The sequence below is a fragment of the Meriones unguiculatus genome, chromosome 12 (assembly GCF_030254825.1).
Source record: "Meriones unguiculatus strain TT.TT164.6M chromosome 12, Bangor_MerUng_6.1, whole genome shotgun sequence".
Lineage (NCBI taxonomy): Eukaryota > Metazoa > Chordata > Mammalia > Rodentia > Muridae > Meriones > Meriones unguiculatus.
The window spans coordinates 59,909,201-59,920,102 of NC_083360.1; the positions used below are offsets into that span (position 1 = coordinate 59,909,201).

The following is a 10,902-nucleotide window of genomic DNA, read 5'->3' on the forward strand; positions in this document are numbered from 1 at the left end:
TACCAGGGAACTCCTACAGCTGATTAACACCTTCAGCAAAGTGGCTGGATACAAAATTAACTAAAAAAAAAAATCAGTAGCCCCCCTGTATACAAAAGACAAAAGGGCCGAAAAAGAAATTAGGGAAACAACACCCTTCACAATAGCCAAAAAGGACATAAAGTACCCTGGTGTGAACCTAACCAAGCAAGTCAAAGACTTGTATGAAAAAAATTTCCAGTCTCTGAAGAAAAAAATCGAAGAAGATATCAGAAGACGGAAAGATCTCCCATGCTCATGGCTTGGCAGGATTAATATTGTAAAAATGGGCATCTTACCAAAAGCAATCTACAGATTCAATGCAATTCCCATCAAATTACCAACAGAATTCTCTACAGAACTTGAAAGAAAAATCTCACCTTCATGTGGAACAACAAGAAAACAATTGTTGCTAAAACAATTATCTACAGTAAAAGATCTTCAGGAGCTATCTCCATCCCTGATCTCAAGCTGTACTATAGAGCAAAAATACTAAAAACTGCATGATACTGGCATAGAAACAGACTGGTGGATTAATGGAATTGAATAGAAGACCCTGACATAAATCCATACTCTTATGGACACCTGATTTTTGACAAAGATGCCCAAACCATTCAATGGAAAAAAGACAACAACTTCAACAAGCAGTGCTGGTCTAACTGGATGTCTACATGTAGAAAAATGCAAATAGATCCAAACTTATCACCCTGCACAAAACTAAAGTCCAAGTGGATCAAAGTCCTCAACATAAAACCAGACACACTAAACTGTGTAGAAGAAAAAGTGGGGAATACTCTTGAATTCATTGGCACAGGAGACAACTTCCTGAACAGAACACCAACAGCACAAGCTTTAATAGCAACAATCAATACATGGGACCTCATGAAACTGAAAAGCTTCTATAAAGCAAAGGACACTGTTATCAGAATAAAATGACAGCCTACAGATTGGGAAAAGATCTTCACCCACCCTATATCTGACAGAGGACTAATATCCAGTATATATAAAGAACTAAAGAAGTTAAACAGCAAAAAAAAAAAAAAAAAAAAAAAAAAAAAAAATCAAGTAATCCAATTAAAAAATGGAGTACAGAGCTAAACAAAGAATTCTCATTAGAGGAATATCGAATGGCAGAGAAACACTTAAAGAAATGTTCAACCTCATTAGCCATGAGGGACATGCAAATCAAAACGACCCTAAGATTTCACCTTACACCCACCACAATGGCTAAGATCAAAAACTCAAGAGACAACACATGCTGGAGAAGTTGTGGAGAAAGGGGAACCCTCCTCCACTGCTGGTGGGAATGTAAAATTGTACAACCACTCTGGAAAGCAATCTGGTGCATTCTCAGACAACTAGGAATAGCGCTCCCTCAAGATCCAGCTATATGATTCCTAGGCATGTACCCAAAAGAGTCTCAAGTACACAATAAGGACATTTGCTCAACCATGTTTGTAGCAGCCTTATTTGTAATAGCCAGAAGCTGGAAATAGCCCAGATGCTCTTCAGTGGAGGAGTTGATGCACAAATTGTGATATACCTACACAGTGCAATATTACTCAACAATCAAAAACAAGGAAATCATGAAAGTTGCAGGTAAATGGTGGGATCTGGAAAAGATCATCCTGAGTGAGCTATCCCAGAAGCAGAAAGATGCACACAGTATATACTCACTCAGATAGACATATAATATAGGATAAACCTACTAAAATCCATACACCTAAAGAAACTAATATATAGGGAGGACTCATGCTAAAATGTTCAATTCCTATCCAGAAAGGCAAAGACGATAGATATCAGAAGAAGGAGAAAAGAGGGAACAAGTCAGGAGCCTGCCACAGAGGACCTCTGAAAGACCCTGCCCTGAAGACTATCAAAGCAGATGCTGAGACTTATGACCAATCTTTGGGTAGAGTGCAGGAAATCTTATGAAAGAAGTAGGAAACAATAAGATCTGGAGAGGACAGGAACCCCACAAGGAGAGCAACAGAAACAAAAATATGAGCACAGTGGTCTTTCCTGAGACTGATACTCCAACCAAAGACTATGTATGAAGATAACCTTAGACCCCTGCACAGATGTAGCCCATGGCAGTTCAGTATCCAAGTGGGTTCCATTGTAATAGGAACAGGTACTGTCTCTTGACATGAACTGATTGGCCTGCTCTTTAATTACCTCCCCTTGAGGGGCAAGGAGCATTACCAGGCCACAGAGGAAGACAATGCGCCAGTCCTGATGAGACCTAATTTACTATTCTCAGAAAAGAAAAGAAGACCTCCCCTATCAGTGGACTTGAGGAGGGGCATGCATGCAGAGGGTGGAGGAAGGGAGGGATTGTGACGGGAGGGCGGGGGAACCACAGCTGGGATGCACAGGGAATAAAATGTAATTAATAAAGAAAAAAATAAATACAAATTCAGGATTTGGTAAGAAAAAAAGAAAAGAAAAGCTTAAAGAACTAGCCAAATAAATAGAGAAACTTAAAGAGGAAATGAACACACTGCTCAAAGAAATACAGGCAAATATAGCCACACAAATAGAGGTACATGAAGAGAAAACAAATAAAAAAGTAGAGGCCATCATGGAAAGACAGGAATCCACATTAAAACAGATGAAGAAAATGGTGCACAACATGAAAACAGAATTAGAGTCAGTACCAAAAACACAAACAGAGAAAACCCTGTAGCTGGAGAACTTAGAGAAAATAACAGGAACCACAAAGGTAAGCATTACCAACAGAATACAAGAGATGGAAGAGAGAGTCTCAGGCAATGAAGATACAATTGCAGACGTTGATATATCTCTCAAAGAAAAAGTAAAATCAGAAAAGTTCCAAACACAAATGTAAAAGAAATCAAGGACACCATGGAAACACGAAATCTAAGAATAATAGGAATAAATGAAAAAAAAAAGATTCCAGCCTCCAAGGTGCAGAAAATATTTTCAAGAAAATCATAGAAGAAAATTTTCCCAACTTAAAAAAAGAGATGTCCATATACATACAAGAGGCCTACAGAACACTAAATAGAATAGACCAGAAAAGAAACTCCTCACATCACATAATAGTCAAAAAATTAAATCTATACAACAAAGAAAAAAACAATTAAAAACAGCAAGAGAAAAGGGTTAAGTAACATATGACAATAGACCTACCAGAATCACACCAAACTTCTCAACAGAAACTGTGAAAGCCAGAAAGGCCTGGGCAGATGTCATGCAGACTCATAAGAGACCACAGATGCCAACCCAGACTACTAAACTCAGCAAAGCTCTTAATCAACATAGATGGAGAAAACAAAATATTACATGACAAAACTAAACTTAAACAATATCTATGCAGCAACCAGACCTACAGAAGATACAAGAAGGAAAACTCCAATCTAACAAAATTGACTACACTCAAAAAAAGACAGGATGTGTATAACTTCAAAACAAGAAATTCAAAGGAAACAAGTGTAGAAACATAATAACACAGTAATATCACCAACTCCATAAAAGGAAATATTATTCACTGGTCACTATTTCTATCAATATCAACTGACTCAATCCTCCAATAAAAAGACACAGACTAACATAATGCTTGCTGAAACAGGATCAAACATTCTGCTGCATTCAAGAAACACACCTCTGCCACAAACATAAACACTACCTCAGAGTAATGTTTTTCAAGCAAATGGACACAGAAAATAAACTGGGGTAGCTATCCTAATATCTAAAAAACTAGACTTCAACCAAAATTAATCAAAAAAGATAAGAGGGACACTTCATTCCCATTAAAGGTAAAATCCACCAGGAGGACATCATAATCGTGATCATCTATGCCCCAAATACAAGAGGACCTGCATTTGTAAATACAACATTATTGAAGCTCAAATCACACATTGCTCCCAACACCTTAACAGTGGGAGACTTCAACATTCCACTTTCACCAAGAGACAGATCATCTAGACAGAGCTAAATAGGGAAATAATGGCGCTCACAGAGGTCCTAAATCAAATGGACCTAATAGATCTCTATAGAACTTTTTCACCCAAATTCAAAAGAGTATACCTTTTTTTCAGCAACTCGTGAAACCTTCTCAAGAAATGATCATAGAGTCAGATACAAAGGAAGCCTCAACAGATACAAGAAGATCCACATAATCCATTGCATCCTATCAGACCACCATGGCCTAAAACTAGACCTCAACAACAGAAATAACAAAAAGGCGACATTTACATAGAAATAAACAACTCTCTACTCAATGACAGCTTGGTCAGGGAAGAAATGAAAAAAGAAATTAGAGATGTCCTAAATTCCATGAAAATGAAGGCATAACTTACCCAAATTTGTGGGACATGATGAAAGCAGTGCTAGGAGGAAATTTCATAGCACTAACTGGCTCCAGAAAGAAGTCAGAGACACCACATACAAGTATCTTAACAGCATACCTAAAAGCCCTGGGGGGGAGGGAAAGAAAGAAACCGGCATACCAAAGAGGAGTAGACGATATGAAATAATCAAAACCAGAGACTGAGATTTCACCTCACACCCATCAGAATGGCTAAGATCAAAAACTCAAGGGACAACTGGAGAGGATGTAGGGAACCCTCCTCCATTGTTGGTGGGAATGTAAACTTGTACTACCACTTTGGAAATCAACCTGACACTTTCTCAATTAGGAATAGTGCTACCTCAAGATCCAGCTATACCACTTCTAAGCATAAATTCAAAATATGTTCAAGTATACAACAAGGACATTTGCTCAACCATGTTCATATCAGCTTTATTCGTAATAGCCAGAACCTGGAAACAACCCAGATATCCCTCGTTAAGAAATGCATACAGAAATTGTGATATATTTACACAATGGAATATTACATGGCAATTAAAAATGAGGAAATCATGAAATTTCCAGGCAAATGGTGGGAACTAGAAAAGAACATTCTGAGCGAGGTATACCAGAAGCAGAAAGACACATATAGTATATATTCACTTACAGTTGGATATTAGACATATAATATAGGATAATTATAGTAAAATCTGTATCCTAAAGAAGCTAAGCAAGAAGGAGAACCCTAGGTAAGATGATCAATCCTCACTCAGAAAGACGAATGAGATGGATATAGGAAGAGGGAGCAAACAGAGAACAGGAAAGGAATCCACCACAGAGGTCCTCTGAAAGTCTCTACCCAGCATGGTGTGGAAGCAGATGCTGAGACTCAAACGTTGGGCAGAGTGCATGGAATCTTATGAAAGAACGGGGAGATAGAAAGACCTGGAGAGGACAGGCGCTCCACAAGGATAGCAACAGAATCAAAAACTCTGGGCAGAGGCTTTCAGAGGCCCTCTGTGGTAGGTTCCTAGTTTGTTTCTTGTTTTCTTCTTCTGGCTTTCAGAAGCCCTCTGTAGAAGGTTCCTATGTTGTTTCCTGTTTTCTTCTCCAATCAAGGACTATTCATGGAGATAACCTAGAACCCCTGCACAGATGTAGCAGTTCAGTGTCCAAGTGGGTTACATAGTAATGGAAAGAGGGACTGCCTCTGATATAATCTGATTGGCCTGCTCCTTGATCACCTCCCCCTGAAGGGGGAGCAGCCTTACCAGGCCACAGTAGAGGACAATGCAGCCACTTTTGATGTGAATTGATAGACTAAGATCAGAAAGGAGAGGAGAACCTCCCCTATCAGTGGACTTGGGAAGTGACATGCATGCAGAAAGGGGAGGGAGGGTGGAATCGGGAGGGGAGAAGGGAGGGGCTTACGGGGGGATAAAAAATGAATAAAGTGTAATTAATAAAATAAAAAAAACACTCTGGGCACAGGGGTCTTTTCTAAGACTGATACTCCAACCAAGGACCATTCACAAATATAAACTAGAACCCTGTTCAGATGTAGCCCATGGCATGGCAGATCAGCCTACATGTGGGTTCTCTAGTAAGGGGAGCAGGGTTTGTCTCTGACATGAACTCGGTAGCTGGCTCTTTGATCTAATCCCCCTTAGAGGGGTGCCGCCTTGCCAGGCCACAAAGGAAGACAATGCAACCAGTTCTGATGAGACCTGATAGGCTAGGGTCAGAGGGAAGGGGAGGAGGACTTCCCATATCAGTGTACTTGGAGAGGGGAATGGGAGGAGATGAGGAAGAGAGAGTAGTGTTGGGGGGGAGGACAAGGGGCTACAACTGGAATACAAAGTGAATAAATTGTAATTAATAAAATTTTTTTAAAAAGAAAAAATGTACTTATACCCAGAGATCAGAAAATAACTCATGACTGATCTATGGCATGCTTAGAAAGACTGATCATGTCTAAATATGCGCAGTTACAGCCTCACCAGGGAGTGAAGTAATGATTTCCTGAAGAGAGGTGAAAAGCATAGAAAATAATTTCAACTATGGATACAAAGACACTAATTGGATCTGGTGGAGAAGGACTAAAGTTTAGCTGCTTTCATCCTGAAGCACAAGGATAAAGGTTTGCCTGCTCTAGAAAGACAATTCAAGGCCAGACTGGACAATCTTTATGAGATCCTGAAAATTTACAAAGGAAAGAAAGAGAGATGTGGGGAGGGTGTTGCCTGGACACATAGCAACGCCATTATTTGCTTGCCTACAATTTATGAGTCTCTAGATTTAATCACCAAAGAGAAACAACAACAAAATCCTTTTACGTAGACATGGCATTTGTTCTCAGTGACAGCGCGTTTCCATTGTTAGCGTGGGTGAATAGGGAGCAATAGTGGAGTGAAGCTGAAAGAGAAACGGCATAAAACACAAGATGAAATACAGTGATAATCACCATCCCAGGCCATTCTCTAACCCTGTGATCCAGAGTCACTTCTGATATTATTGACCACCTCTCCCCAGATTGGCTTTGTCTAAATAATAAAGAGCCAGATTCCCCTTTGGATGTTCTGTTTTCCCTGTACTATTGTCTTGATATCTTTTTTGTCAAAAAGAACAACCTCTAGTTTATTTCTGAGCAGGTAGGTCAGAAGAAGCAGCTCTATATGGATTTGCAACACTCCTACTCATCATGGATGGGAAATAGCTAAGCTTCTAAAGCATTTAACCAGATCACATAGTGGGTAGAGGCAGAATTGGTTGTGAATAGAAGCACTGAACTAAGATTCTATGAACTAATTCTTATGGGACTTTTTTTTTTCCAACTACAGTACATTTTTTTTTTCCACTAAGACTTTCCCAGAGGACATAACTAACCTTGTCATCACCTACATCCCCCACCTAAAGGTTAGTGCACTCACTGCTATAAAGCAGATACTAATGCTTTCAAGGACTGAAACAAACCTTAAATGGCAAAAACACTTTTTATTTGAGTTATCATTAAAATTTTAAGTTCAAAAGAAAAACGAAAAGGAACAAAGGAGCAATTGAGGTTTCAGAATGAAAAGATCATTCATGTTTCATGTCTTACATTCAATCTTGTTTCTAGTGTAACAAAATGGAAACAGGATTACTATCATACAAAATGTTCACTACAGCACACTTGGACATACCTGTTCCATACCCAACCCAGCCCCTAATGCTTCCAACTCAATTACTTCACAGCCTGTTGGGCCTGTCAACGGAGGAGCAAGTAGATCTTCTCTTTGATTTGGTCTTTGGTCTGGTAAGTCCAGGTGTCAGCTCAGTAAACAAGACAGCTGAGATCTGCCAGATCGTCAATAAAATCAAACAACTGACTGATAACATTTGTGATGTGGGGGCTGTTGGGATTCATTCTCTTCAGATGCTCTTCATACATTTTTAAACACCTTCCATGCACTCATTCACAGACTCATAGTCACCGGAATTCCTACCTTGGGCCTCTTGGTAGACTGCACCAGCAAAATGATATGAGACATCATGCCAAACGCTTTGCTGCAGCAGCCGCTAACACTGAAGCCCTCTTATGGGGCTTTTTTAAAAACTTTTATCCATCAAATAGTAATTCCTAATTAAAAGAGAGACAGTTTTTGTATGAGTAAAACTCTGGAGTCAAATTCAATTGTGTGGTACATTCTGGTGGATAATAACTAATTATCAATACTGATGTTCTTCATAGAAAACAGAACACTTACTTTTCATTTTTGCATTTTTTTATTTTTATTTTTATTAATTAGTTTATTCACTTTGTATCCGCCCTGTAGCTCCCTCCCTTCTCCCCTCCCAATCTCACCCATTCTCCCCCTTCTCCACCCATGCCCCTTCCCAAGTCCACTGAGGGGGAGATCTTCCTCTCCTTTGTTTTGATCCTAGTCTATCAGGTCTCATCAGAACTGGCTGCATTGTCTTCCTCTGTGGCCTGGTAAGGCTGTTCCCCCTCAGGGGGAGGTGATCAAAGAGCAGGCCAATCAGTTCATGTCAGAGAAAGTCCCTGATCCCATTACTATGGAACCCACTTGGACACTGAACTGCCACGGGCTACATCTGTGCAGTGGTTCTAGGTTATCTCCATGCATGGTCCTTGGTTGGAGTATCAGTCTCAGAGAAGAGCCCTGTGCCCAGATTTTTTGATTCTGTTGCTCTCCTGTGGAGCTCCTGTCCTCTCCAGATCTTACCATCTCCACTTTCTTTCATAAGATTCCCTGCACTCTGCCCAAAGGTTGGCCATAAGTCTCAGCATCTGTTTTAATACCCTGCAGGGTAGAGGTTTTCAGGCCCTCTGTGGTAGGCTCCTGCTCTGTTCCCTGTCTTTCCCTTTCTCTGATGTCCATCCTCTTTGCCTTTCTGAATGGGGATTGAGCATCTTAGCCAGAGTCCTTCTTAATTAGTTTCTTTAGGTGTACAGACTTTAGTATGTTTATCCTATATTATATACCTAGTATCCACTAATGAGTGAATATGCAACCTATGTGTCTTTCTGCCTCTGGGATACCTCACTCAAGATGATCCTTTCCATTTCCCACCATTTGCCTACAAATTTCATGATTTCCTTGTTTTTTATTGCTGAGTAATATTCCGTTGTGTAGTTGCGCCACAATTTTTGTATCCATTCCTCAACTGAGGGGCATCTGGTTTGTTTCCAGCTTCTGGCTATTACATATAAAGCTGCTACAAACGTGGTTGAGCAAATGTCCTTGTTGTATACTTGAACATATTTTGAATATATGCCTCGGAGTTGTATACCTGGATCTTGAGGAAGTATTATTCCTAATATTCTGAGAAAGCACCAGACTGTTTTCCAAAGTGGTTGTACAAGTTTACATTCCTACCAGCAGTGGAGAAGGGTTCCCCTCTTTCCACATCCTCTTCAGCATGTGTTGTCACTTGAGTTATTCATCTTAGCCATTTTGATGGGTGAAATCTCAGGCTTTTTTTTTATTACCTAAGTCAGCTTTTATTTAACTTTTTTAAAATTTATTTTCATGTCTTTATACAAGTATATATTATATACTGAATATATTCAGCCCCATACCCTCAACACCCAATTTTTTTGCCCACTCCTTTACTGTTAATCTTTTTTTCTTTTTTAATATATTTTTATTTATTATAATTTATTCACTTTGTATCCCAGCTGTAGCCCCTCCCTCATCTCTTCCCAATCCTATGCGCTCTCTCTCCCTCATCTCCTCCCATGCCCCTTCCCCAAGTCCACTGATAGTGGAGGACTTCTTCCCCTTCCATCTGACCGTAGCCTATCAGGTCTCATCAGGACTGTCTTTCACAGTCTTCCTCTGTGGCCTGATAAGGCTGATTCCCCCTCAGGGGGAGGTGATCAAAGAGCCAGACACTGAGTTCATGTCAGAGACAACCCCAATACAGTACCTTTTATCCTTGATTTTATCTTCTACTATTTCATTTACTTACAGTTTTAAATTAATTAATTTAGTTATTCACTTTACATCCCAATCGTAGGCCATTCCCTCCTCTCCTCCCCATCCTGCTCTCCCTATCTTTTCTTCCATCCCCTACCTATTCCTCAGATAAAGAGAGCCCACCAGTTTGCTGCATCTCTGTAGGGGATCTAAGTCCAGTCTGTATATGGCCCTTGGTTGGTGCTTCAGTCTCTGCAAGCCATCCTGGGACCTGGTTAGTTGGGTCTGTTGGTCTTCTTGCGGAGCTCCTAATACCTCCAAGTCCTTCTATCCTTTCTCCCCACTTTTCCAAAAGACTTCCTGTACTTTGCCCGATATTTGGCTGTGGGTCTCAGCATCTGTTTCAATCTGCTGCAGTGGAGCCTCTCAGAGGACAGCTATGCTAGGCTCCTGTCTTGTTCCCTCTCTTCAGCCATTTCCACTGTCTTTTCTATTTCCCCTTCTGAGTGAGATTTCAACATCCTCCCTTGGGTCCTCCTTGTTACTTATCTTTTGGGGTCTGTAAATTGTAGTATATGTATCCTGTACTATATGGCTAAAATCCATTGATAAGTGAGTACATACCATTTGTGTTTTTCTGGGTATGGGTTACTTTGCTCAGTGTGATCTTTTCTATTTCCATCAACTTGTCTGCAAATTTCATGATTTCTTGTTTCTCATAGCTGAGTAGTATTCCATTGTATATATGTACCACAATTTCTTTGTCCATTCTTTGGTTGAAGGACATCTAAGTTGTTTCCAAATTCTGGCTATTGTGAATAAAACTGCTATGAACACAGTTGAGCAAATGCCCTTATTGTATGGCGGAGCATCTTTCAGGTATATGCCCAGGAGAGGTGTAGCTGGATCTTGAGGTAGAACTATTCCCAATTTTCTAAGCATCAACTTGATTTCCAAAATTCTTGTACAAGTTTTCACTCCCACCTGCAATGGAGGAGTATTCCCCTTTCTCCTCATACTCACCAGCATATATACTGTCACCTGAACTTTTGATCTTAGCCATTCTGACAGGTGTAAGATGGAATGTCAGAGTCATTTTGATTTGCATTTCTCTGATTACCAAAGGATGATGAGCATTTAAGTACT

General features: G+C 40.0%; 1 pseudogene; it reads right to left on the minus strand.

The window, feature by feature from the left end:
- Positions 1-7,556: 7,556 nt before the first annotated feature.
- Positions 7,557-7,863, minus strand: LOC110566618 (enhancer of rudimentary homolog; annotated as a pseudogene).
- Between the last annotated feature and the right edge of the window lie 3,039 nt (positions 7,864-10,902).